Source organism: Vulpes lagopus, chromosome 12 (assembly GCF_018345385.1).
Source record: "Vulpes lagopus strain Blue_001 chromosome 12, ASM1834538v1, whole genome shotgun sequence".
NCBI lineage: Eukaryota > Metazoa > Chordata > Mammalia > Carnivora > Canidae > Vulpes > Vulpes lagopus.
The window spans coordinates 44,286,339-44,297,334 of record NC_054835.1 but is presented as its reverse complement, the minus strand read 5'-3'; the positions used below and the strand labels follow the sequence as shown (position 1 = coordinate 44,297,334).

At 39.4% G+C, this 10,996-nt stretch overlaps 1 pseudogene; it reads left to right on the top strand.

Moving 5' to 3' along the window:
• The first annotated feature begins 3,903 nt into the window (after positions 1-3,903).
• On the top strand, positions 3,904-5,233 carry LOC121473450 (annotated as a pseudogene).
• Positions 5,234-10,996: the final 5,763 nt, after the last annotated feature.

The window sequence follows — 10,996 nt, the reverse complement described above, 5'->3', positions numbered from 1 at the left end:
CTGTTAGGTATCCTCTCTAGCATTTTTAAATTATCTGCTATAGAGTATCATAAAACTGGGGGTTTACAGAGCAAACTTGAGTATCAATCATAGATTCAAATCTGTCATATGCATAGTCCTTTGATGGTGCTTTGATCTGTATCCTGCCTCTCTGTTTTCCCTCTCACATTGAGATTGGAAAGTGTGACTAGAATTTGCTTTAAGATAGAAAAAAATCAAATATATTATTACCAATTTCTTCTCCCTATCACAAGCATTCTTTTTTATATTCAATACCCTCAAAATAGAATTTTCAATCTGAGGCTAAAAGCTATATTTGAGGATAAAGTTTAAGTACTTGAAAATGCATAATGCTTCACAGGAATTAGAGTAAGAAAAGGAGTAACAGTAGAAGTAAAGAAGAATAATGAAGTAGACTTAAGGTTTCTAATCTTGTGCTTTGAAAAAGCACTAAACTGATTCCTAGGAAATATAGATTTTGTCCCTCAGGAGGTCTGTGACCTTAAACAATTCACTTAAACCTTTTTCTGATCAATACAAAGAAAATCAGAGGACTCAAAGGACTGAAGATCAAATGTTTTAAATCACCATTCAAGAGCTTTGATTGCACTGTACAAATAAATAGTGGAAATGATGTTATGGAATGTTGATTAGGTTTATTCCAAGACATGATCCCATGAGACAAGTTCACCGTAGAACAGTAAACTTTGACTCCAGGACAGGGATTGCCTATGGCGTACGGCCAAATTGGCCCATTGCTTGTTTCATTTTACTGCGACAGCCATGCCCATTTGTTTACATGTCCATGGCTGCTTTCTCACTTCAGGGACAGACAGTTGAATAGTTGCACAGAAACTATATGGCCTACGAAGCATCAATTTTACTATCTGTATTTTTGTGTGTACATTTTTAAATATATATACATGTAGTATAGATTATACTGTGCATATGATCTGACATTTCACATTTTGCAATCCCTGATCTAGAACTTAACAGCTGTATTGACATAACCATCTGCAAGTCACCCAAATAACATGTTCTCTATGGTGCTAGATTCTTCTCAATATTTTGTGAGTTAAATCACTGGACAGGGTACTACAGAAGAAAAATTCATCAGTTCTTAGTTTTTTAACAGGACTTGATTAGGTAAAGGGATTTCCTTGTATATAATGGCATTCCTTAAACTTACTGCCAGTTTCTAGCATTTATACCAGGGCTACATCTGTGCCCATAATCTTTTGAATATCTTGAATAACACTAGCATGTACTTGCTTTTTATTTCACATTTATGGATCACTTTGATATGAGAATCCTCTCATTCATCTTTACAGTCTTAAAGGGTAAGGCATGTTTTATCTGCTTGATACAAGAGGAAACTAAAGCTTAAAGAAACCAGAACATCTGCAAAAAGTGGAAACTCCTGGGAACAACTTGACAGGCTTTTCCTCCACATCATTGGCCAGGATTGGGTCATAGAATCATCTCCAGCTGCAGGGGGATGCTGGCAAAACGGAATGCATTTGCTATGACTGGTTTAGATAAATCATGTTTTATCTCTGGGTTTGCACAGAAAGAAACAGATTTCATCAACGAAGAAGGGGAATGGCTATTGGTTCAATAGCCAAGAGCCCCTGCCACACTGCTGGAAAGGATTCACTGCTTTTTGGCAATTGATCTTGGTATTTAATTTACTGAACTTTCTAACCTAAGAGTTTGTAGGGTTTCTATTTAAGATTATACTATCTTCAAATACTGATGTTTATTCCTCTTTAATCCTTTGATAACATACTCATTTCTTTTTTCCTTTTTAACTGCTATGGCCCGAATCACCAATATTATATTAAGCAGTAGTAATGATAATAGCAAGCACTCACTGTCTGGCTCCCAATCTTAAAGAGAATACTTAATTTTCTCAAACTTTCAACTCGATAAAATCTCAAGCCACTATTATGCAATATGTCCCCTTTGCTAATCTCACTGCCAACCCTAACACTCAACTCTCATTTCAACTACCATTCATAAACACAGATACTCAATGAAGATACCTTGCTGTTGCTAGTTCTCAATGGTTCTTATGGATACGTCCTGAAATGTACCCATCTGTTCAGCATGTTGAGTGTTTGGGGGCTGGAAAACAATGGGAGGAGCCTGATTACAAAGCTGCCCCGACTCTGCCAAAACTATCAAATCGAATAGAACAAAAACTACATGGGGTTTGTGCCTTCGTTACTTCATTACAAGACTAACTTCAAATCACCTGTAAGCGGGGGAAAAAATCCAGTAGGGATCCTGCTACCACCATACGCCTGTGGGTATAGAAAGTGAGGAAAGTGGTTAAATGACTCCATGAGACAGAACAGAAGAGAGGAGTGGACTCAGGAAGCATGGACAGAATCTACGGGGGAAAATGAAACAAAATACTGGGCACCTGGGTGACTCAGTGGTTGAGGGTCTGCCTTCGGCCCAGGGCGTGATCCCGGGGTCCTGGGATTGAATCCCACGTTGGGCTCCCTGCATGGAACCTGCTTCTCCCTCTGCCTCTGTCTCTGCTTCTCTGTGTCTCTCATGAATAAATAAATAAAATCTTTAAAAAAATAAAAAATACTGAAGACAATTTGGCATTCATTAGGTCACAGTCTTGAGTTTAGGAAATGATTTGAAAATGTGCAGGGCCAGGAGTGGCAGCCTCAGAGAAGCTGTTTCTGGGAGAAAATCGGTAACAAAGAGATAAAGAGAAAGGAGAAATGTAAGAGGAACAGAAAAGAAACAAAGCACATCAACCTTCCCACCCTGCCAGCAAAATCCTTAAGCTGCGTGAAAGAGTGAAACTGACGCATAAGGGCTCTGAAACTAACAATTCTGTCCATGAAATTGTTTGGAATAGAGAACAGCCATCATCCTACAAAAATTCAGAAAATGTCAGTTAAAGCCTTTCTGCTGGTGAAAAGTCTCCCCAAACAACAAAGCTAAAGAAGATATATCTTTTTTTTTTTTTTTTAAGATTTATTTATGATAGAGAGAGAGAGAGAGGCAGAGACACAGGAGGAGGGAGAAGCAGGCTCCATGCAGGGAGCCCGACGTGGGACTCGATCCCAGGACTCCAGGATCGTGCCCTGGGCCAAAAGCAGGCGCTAAACCACTGAGCCACCCAGGGATCCCCTGAAGATATATCTTTTTAAAAGCATCTGAGAAAGTGCAAAGCCACCCTATATCAGAAAAAAACAACAACAACAACACAGAAATGAACAAAAAATGGTGAATGTGAATATGCTAAAAACTTTTTGCATGACAAGAAATACAAATGACAAACTGGGAAGAAATATTTGCCCAATATGTCACACATAAAAGACTAATACTCCTAATAAAATTTTAAAATTTTAATTTTGAGAGAGGACTTGAACAATTTCCAGAAAGATTTTAAAATGACTCTTAACCATGTAACGTTGTTCACCTTCACTAATAAGAGAAATGCAAATTAAAACTACATTGAGAGGCACCTAGTTGGCTCAGTTGGTAGAACTATGAGACTCAGTCTCAAGGTTGTGAGTTCAAGCACAGAATTGAGCTGAGCATAGAATTTACTTTAAAACAAACAAACAGGGGATCCCTGGGTGGCTCAGCGGTTTAGCGCCTGCCTTTGGTCGGGGGCGCGGTCCTGGAGTCCCGGGATCGAGTCCCACGTCGGGCTCCCGGCATGGGGCCTGCTTATCCCTCCTCCTGTGTCTCTGCCTCTCTCTCTCTCTATGTCTATCATGAATAAATAAATCTTTAAAAACAAACAAACAAACAAAAGAATGCCTACATTGAGATGTCAAGTCACTATGCTGTACACCTGAAAATAATGTAATCTTGAGTATATCAACTATACTCAAAAAACATTTAAAAGCTACACAAAGGGGCCGGGCGCGGCCCAACTTAAATCTCTCCAATGGCTAAGGAGGCTTATCCCTGTCCGTGTGACATTGGCCACAAGCTAGAGTATGGAGGGATGGGGCGTGAAGTTCAAGTGGAGCACATCAAGGCTTATGTCACCAAACCCCCCTTTGACACGGGCAAGGCTGTGATTGTCATCCAGGATATCTTTGGCTGGCAGTTGCCCAATACCCGATACATGGCGACATGATCGCAGGAAATGGATACACGGCCATCGTTCCAGACTTCTTTGTAGGGCAAGAACCCTGGCATCCTTCTGGGGACTGGTCCACCTTCCCAGAGTGGTTGAAAACAAGAGATGCCAGAAAAATTGATAAAGAGGTTGATGCCGTCTTGAAGTATCTGAAACAACAGTGTCATGCCCAGAAAATTGACATTGTGGGATTCTGCTGGGGTGGCGTGGCCATCCATCACGTGATGATGAAGTACCCAGAAATCAGGGCAGGGGTGTCCGACTACAGGCATCATCAAGGATTCTGAAGACGTGCACAGTTTAAAGAACCCCACATTGTTCATTTTTGCTGAAAATGATGCTGTGATTCCTCTTGAGCAAGTGTCTTTGTTGACTCAGAAGTTGAAAAAACACTGCAAAGTGGAATATCAAATTAAAACATTTTCTGGGCAAACCCATGGCTTCGTGCATCGAAAGAGAGAAGATTGTTTAGCAGAAGACAAGCCCTATATAGATGAAGCAAGAAGGAATTTGATTGAGTGGTTGCACAAGTACGTTTAGCCGCGGCCAAGTATAAACTTCCTCAAAATAGTTTGCATCCAGAAATTTGCTTTGGGATACTGGGGTCATTTGATTTAATTTTCACTTTATATAAAATATATCAAGGAATCCTGAAACTCATTATTCCATCTGAAACATACATTCAGTAGAAAATGGCAATACATGGTATAATTTAACTTTTAACGCATTAAAAAAACCCCAAACCAGATCAGTACCTGAAGAATTTGGATGATAGAGTAATATCCTAACTATTAGTAAAAACCTAGGGCTGTTTATGGACCAGCTGACAGCTCCGGTGTGGACTTCATGATTTTTAATTAAGTACATCCTTTAAAATGATTAACGTGCCAAAGCCATGAAGAACATGAAGTATTAACTCAGATTCAAAGCCCAGCTTAATTGGGCATTTATCTGTCTCAATGCAGAAGAATCTGTGGTGTTCATAAATTTCATTATGAGAGATCCTGAGGTTAAAATAGGGTTTCATTGACCTAATTCTATCAAGCCCATAAGTTTACTTTTTGAATGTGTGGCTTTTTCTAAAAGCTAATAAAGAACCATGGGTCACAAAAATAAATAAATAAATAAATAAAAGCTACACAAAGATATAATTTCTCACCCAACAGATGGGCAAAATCCAGAACTTGAATATAAATCAGTTGGCAAAGCTGTGGGAAGACAGGTACTCTCCTACATTGGTAACGGGGAAAAAATGATACAACCCTCATGAAGAAGAAATTGGCAGTATAGAACAAAACTTCATATACTTCTACTCTTCAACCCAGTGATCCCACTTCTAGGAATTTACTTTGAAGATGCACCTCAAAAGAATGAAAATACATACGTATAATTTTATTTATCACAGAATTCTTTGTAATTGCAAAATATCGGGAACTATCTACATGCCCAAGCATAGAAGATGAGTTGGGTAAACTGCGATACACACACAGTGGAATACTATGTAGGATAATGGAGTAGGCTGCCTTTCTGGCTCTTTCCCTAAGTCGCAGCAGCAGCTTGCAGAGTTTTCATAGTGATCAAATTTTCCAGGAATGCAACTGCCACATAAATTGAGAGAAGACTGCTTTGTTTTGTTTGAAACTTTACCAAGAAGCTGGTCACTGTTCAGGAAAATGAGGTCACCTATAGCAATGCTGCCTGCCCATGTATTTGAGTAGACAGTACATAGACCTTTGTTCGTCACTCTGCTTTTGAATTTTCATAGGCAACCTTGTAACAGAGCCATTTGGAGTCTCCTTTTAACTGCTTTATAACCATAAACTTACCACATCATCAGAGATGAATACAAAGATCTAGTTTAATTGCACTAAATTCTTTTTTTTTAAAACGAGGAAGATCTCTATGAACTGTTATGGAAGGATTTCCAGATGTTAATAAGTGAAAAGTAAAGTGCAAAAGATTGTGTTACTTTTACGTAAGAAGAAAAGGGGAAATAAAAATATACATCTATCTGCTTATCTTCACAAAAGACAACAGTTGGAAGGACACACCAGAAAATAGTGAAGGTGGTTATTATCAATAAAAGGTGAGGAGGAATGTAGCAGAAGGGATTCAAAGAGAATGACACTGCTCTGATATATTTTTTTGAAATATTTTTACGTTTGAGAGCATATTAATTTGTCATACATTCAAAAAACAAGAATGGAATGGGGGAACTAAAATTGAAATAAAACAAACAAATGAACCTAACTATATTGCAAATGAGTACCATGACCATTTTGGGAAGGGGAGTAGAGAGAAGGACCTAGAAGAATTAAAGAAACTTATGAACACAGTATTTGACTTAGACCTTCAGTCTTGGGCAGAGAAGGATGTGTGTTAGGGCAGGAATATGGGGTAAAAGTACAAACAAATTATGAATTCTTTAGTAGGTGTGGTTTAGTAGTTCAGAGGAAGCAATTGGGAGGCTATTTTAAATATGTTCTGGGGTAGAACAAATAAATAAACACATTGACATCACTAGGGATCAGGGTTCTTGCTGCAGAAGAAGATACGTGTAAATACAGAGAGGAAAAAAGCAAGAAACAACCCTATGGGGATTAATTGGAATAGAAGCTGTTTTGAGGTACGCCTGGGTAGCTCAGTTGGTTAAGCGTCTGCCTTCAGCTCGGGTCATGACCCCAGGGTCCTGGGATCAAGCCCTGAGTTGGGTTACCTCTCAGTGGGGAGTCTGCTTCTCCCTCTGCTTCTCCCCCTGCTTGTGCTCTCTCTCTCTCTCTCAAATAAGTAAATCTTAAAAAAAAAAAAAAGAAAGAAATTATTTTAACTCATGATTTTTTAAAGATTTTATTTATTTATTCATGAAAGACAGAGAGGCAGAGACATAGGCAGAGGGAGAAGCAAGCTCCATGCAGGGAGCCTGACGTGCGACTTGATCCCACGACCCCAGGATCACGCCCTGAGCCAAAGGCAGAGGCTTAACCGCTGAGCTACCCAGGTGTCCCTTGAGCTCATGATTTCTAAAATATGTGTATATCTGTGTATATGCATATATACACATTATGTATACATGTATTTATGTATTATATGTGTGTTTGTAGGTATGCAGGTATATTTTCAACTCTCTCCTCTGAAAGGTCCAAGAAGCAAAGACATCCCAATAGCAATGAGCACACTTAGTGCCCCAATCTTGGTCTCATACTTTTTCCCACTAAAAGAACCAGGGCTCAGAGAAATGGCTGATTCTAGGGTTAGGACAGGAAAATATACATCTTGCTTGCTCTGCCAGAAATTAAGAAATAGCTAAAAAAAAAAAAAAAACAGAAATGATGGAGTTGTATCACAAGGATGCAGGAGCCAACCTAAAGGGGGTCCCACTGGCCAAACCTGAGACATTTTATCCCCAGATTAGTATAATGAATTATAAGCCATTGGAGAAAAATAAGAATTCATGAGCCCATATTAATAATTAAGAAAGAAAAAGAAAGAAGAAAGAAAGAAAGAAAGAAAGAAAGAAAGAAAGAAAAGAAAAAGAAAGAAAGAAAAAAAAAGAAAGAAAGAAAGAAAGAAAGAAAGAAAGAAAGAAAGAAAGAAAGAAAGAAAAAGAAAGAAAAGAAGGGAGGGAGGATAGGAAGGAGGGAGGAAGAAAGAAAATATAGGGCGCTTGGATGGCTCATTTGGTCAAGCAATCGACTCTTGGTTTCTGCTCAGGTCATGATTTGAGGGTCATGGGATCAAGCCCCACCATTGGGCTCCATGCACAGTGCAGAGTCTGCTTGAGATTCTCTATCCCTCTCCCTCTGCCCCTCCCACTGCTTTTATGTGCACACATGGGCGATTTTTCTCAAATAAATGAATCTCTTTTTTACTTTTTTTTTTTTTTAAAGATTGATTGATTTGAGAGAGAGAGCATGAGCAAGGGAGGGAAAGAATCTCAAACGGGCACCCCACTGAGCACAGAGCCCATTCTGAGGCTCAATCCCACAAGCCTGAGATCATGATCTTTGCTGAAAACAAGAGTTGGACACACAACCAATTGAGCCACCCAGGCACCCAAATAAATAAATAAATCAAAGGAAGGAAGGAAGGAAGGGAGGGAGGGAGGGAGGGAGGGAGGGAGGAAGGGAAGAAAGAAGGAAGAAAAAGTGAAGGAGAGAAGAAAAGGAGGGTATTCAGGCTACTATAATAGAAACACCATAGACCAAATGGCTCAAATGACTTCTCACAGTTCTGGAGGCTATAAAGTTCAAGATCAAAGTGCCAGGAGATTCAGTTTCTGATGAGGGTTTGTTTCTTGGTTCAGAGACAATGGTCATCTGGCTATATCCCCACATGGCTAAAGGAGTAAGGGAGCTCACTGGGACCTCTTTTGTAATGGCACTAATCCCATTCATGAGGGCTCCACTCTCCTGGTCTAATTGCCTCCCAGGGCCCCATCTCCTAAAACATATAAATTTGGGAAGGACATATTCATTCAATCCAGTACATCCTTCCTCTGGCCTCCCAAAGGCATGCCCTGCTGACATGCAAAATACATGAAATCCATCCTAACAGATCAAAAGTCTTATCTTGTCCCCATATCAACTCAAAAGTCTAAAATTCAAAGTCCCATTAAATATCACCTAAATCAGATATGGAGTGGCAGCTCCGTGGTTTGGCGCCACCTTCTGCCTGGGGAGTGATCCTGGTTGGGCTCTGGGCATGGGCTTCTCTCTCTGCCTGTGTCTCTGCCTCTCTCTCTCTGTCTCTCATGAGTAAATAGATAAAATCTTTTAATTAATTAACTAATTAATTAATTAATCATATATGGAGGGTACAATTCATCCTGAAGCAAATTCCTCTCCAATTATGAACCTATGAAACCATAGAAGTTATGTGCTTCCAAAATGCAGTAAGACAAGCATAGGATAGACATACTCATTCCAAGAGGAAGAAATAGAAAAAAAAGAAAAGAATGAATGGTCCCAAGCAAGTCCAAACATAATGGGGCAAATTTCCTTAGACATTAAAGTTTGAGGATAATCCTTGCAGCTCAATGCCTTGCCTTCCAGACCCTCTAGTGGCAGTGTCATCCCCACAGCCAAAGGCTGCCTGGTAAATATAGAGGGAGTGCTAGACTCATCCTGTAACAATGACATTAATGATTGAATGAGGCAAGAATCATCAATGGGTGATAAAGTTAGAGTGGAGAAATCCAGTTCTTCAACTGGATACTAAAAATTACGTCCAATGAAGGACAGCTAGATAATGTGTGCTTCCAGGTATAATATCCTGAAAGAGACACCATGTCATCTATACAGTATTCCAGCAGAGAATGCATGATCTTAATTTAAACAAAGGAAACATTGGACAAATATAAAATAAAGAAAATACTATTTTTTAAAAAAGATTTTATTCATTTATTTGAGAGAGAGAGAACAAGTGGAGGGAGGGCCAGGAGGAGCAAAGGGAGAGGGAGAAGCAGACTTCCTGAGCAGGGAGCCTGAAGGGGAGGGGGGCTTAATCCCAGGACCCCAAGATCATGATCTGAGCCAAAGGCAGACTCTTAACTAACTGAGCCACCCAGGTGCCCCAAGAATATATTATTTTAAAAAGCAAAACGTTTTTTTGAAGAATTCCATACTGTTTTCCAGAGTGGCTGCACTAGTTTGCATTCCCACCAACAGTGCAAGGAGGATTCCCTTTCTCCACATCCTTGCCAACACCTGCTGTTTTTTGTGTTGATTAAAAAACAAAACAAAACAACAAAAACAAAACAAAACAAAACAAAAACAGAATAAAGCACCAGGGGTAAGGAAAGATATTCTTCAAGAATGTTAATGTCAGGGATCCCTGGGTGGCTCAGCAGTTTAGTGCTTGCCTTTGGTCCAGGGTACAATCCTGGAGTCCCGGGATTGAGTCCCACATCAGGCTCTCTGCGTGGAGCCTGCTTCTCCCTCTCCCTGTGTCTCTCCCTCTATCTGTGTGTATGTCTCTCATGAATAAATAAATTGAAAAAAATCTTTAAAAAAAAAGAATGTTCATGTCATAAAAGATGTCTGTGGAAATGTTTCAAATTAAAAGAGATTAAAGACACAACACCTGCAGAAACAGGTCCATAAATACAGAGAACAGATTGAGGGTTGCCAGAGGGGAGGCAGACTGGGCAATGGACAAAACAGGTGAAGAGAAGTGGGAAGTCCATACTTGTCATGGAATGAATAGGTCACAAAGATAAAAGGTACAGGATAGAAAATATAGTCAAATGGTACTAAAAAAAAAAAAAAAAAAAGACATATGCCAACTAAATGCAATAACTGACCCTAGACTAGACCCTGTCCTGGAGGGAAAAAAATACTCTAAAGAACATCATTTGATCAAATGACAAATTTATTTATTTATTTTTTAAGATTTTATTTATTCATGAGAGAGAGAGAGAGAGAGAGGCAGAGACACAGGCAGAGGGAGAAGCAGGCTCCATGCAGGGAGCTCCATGTGGGACTCAATCCCGGGTTTCCAGGATCAGGCCCTGGACTGAAGGTGGCGCTAAACCCCTGAGCCACCCAGGCTGCCCTCAAATGACAAATTTAGAATATGTATGGTAAGGGTGCCTGGCTGGCTCAGTCGGAAGACTGAAACTCTTGATCTCAGGGTCATGAGTTTGACCCCCATGTTGGATGTAGAGATTACTTAAATAAATAAAACTTTAAAAATAGAATATGTATAGTATAATAAAGTATTATAAATTTATGAACTGTTGTTATCTAAAGAATATCCCTATTTTTAAGAAATACACACTTAAGTATTTAAGTGTTAAAGGGCCATGATATTTATAATTTACCCATGAAATTCTGGGAAAAAGGAATATACTATACATAGACACATATATAA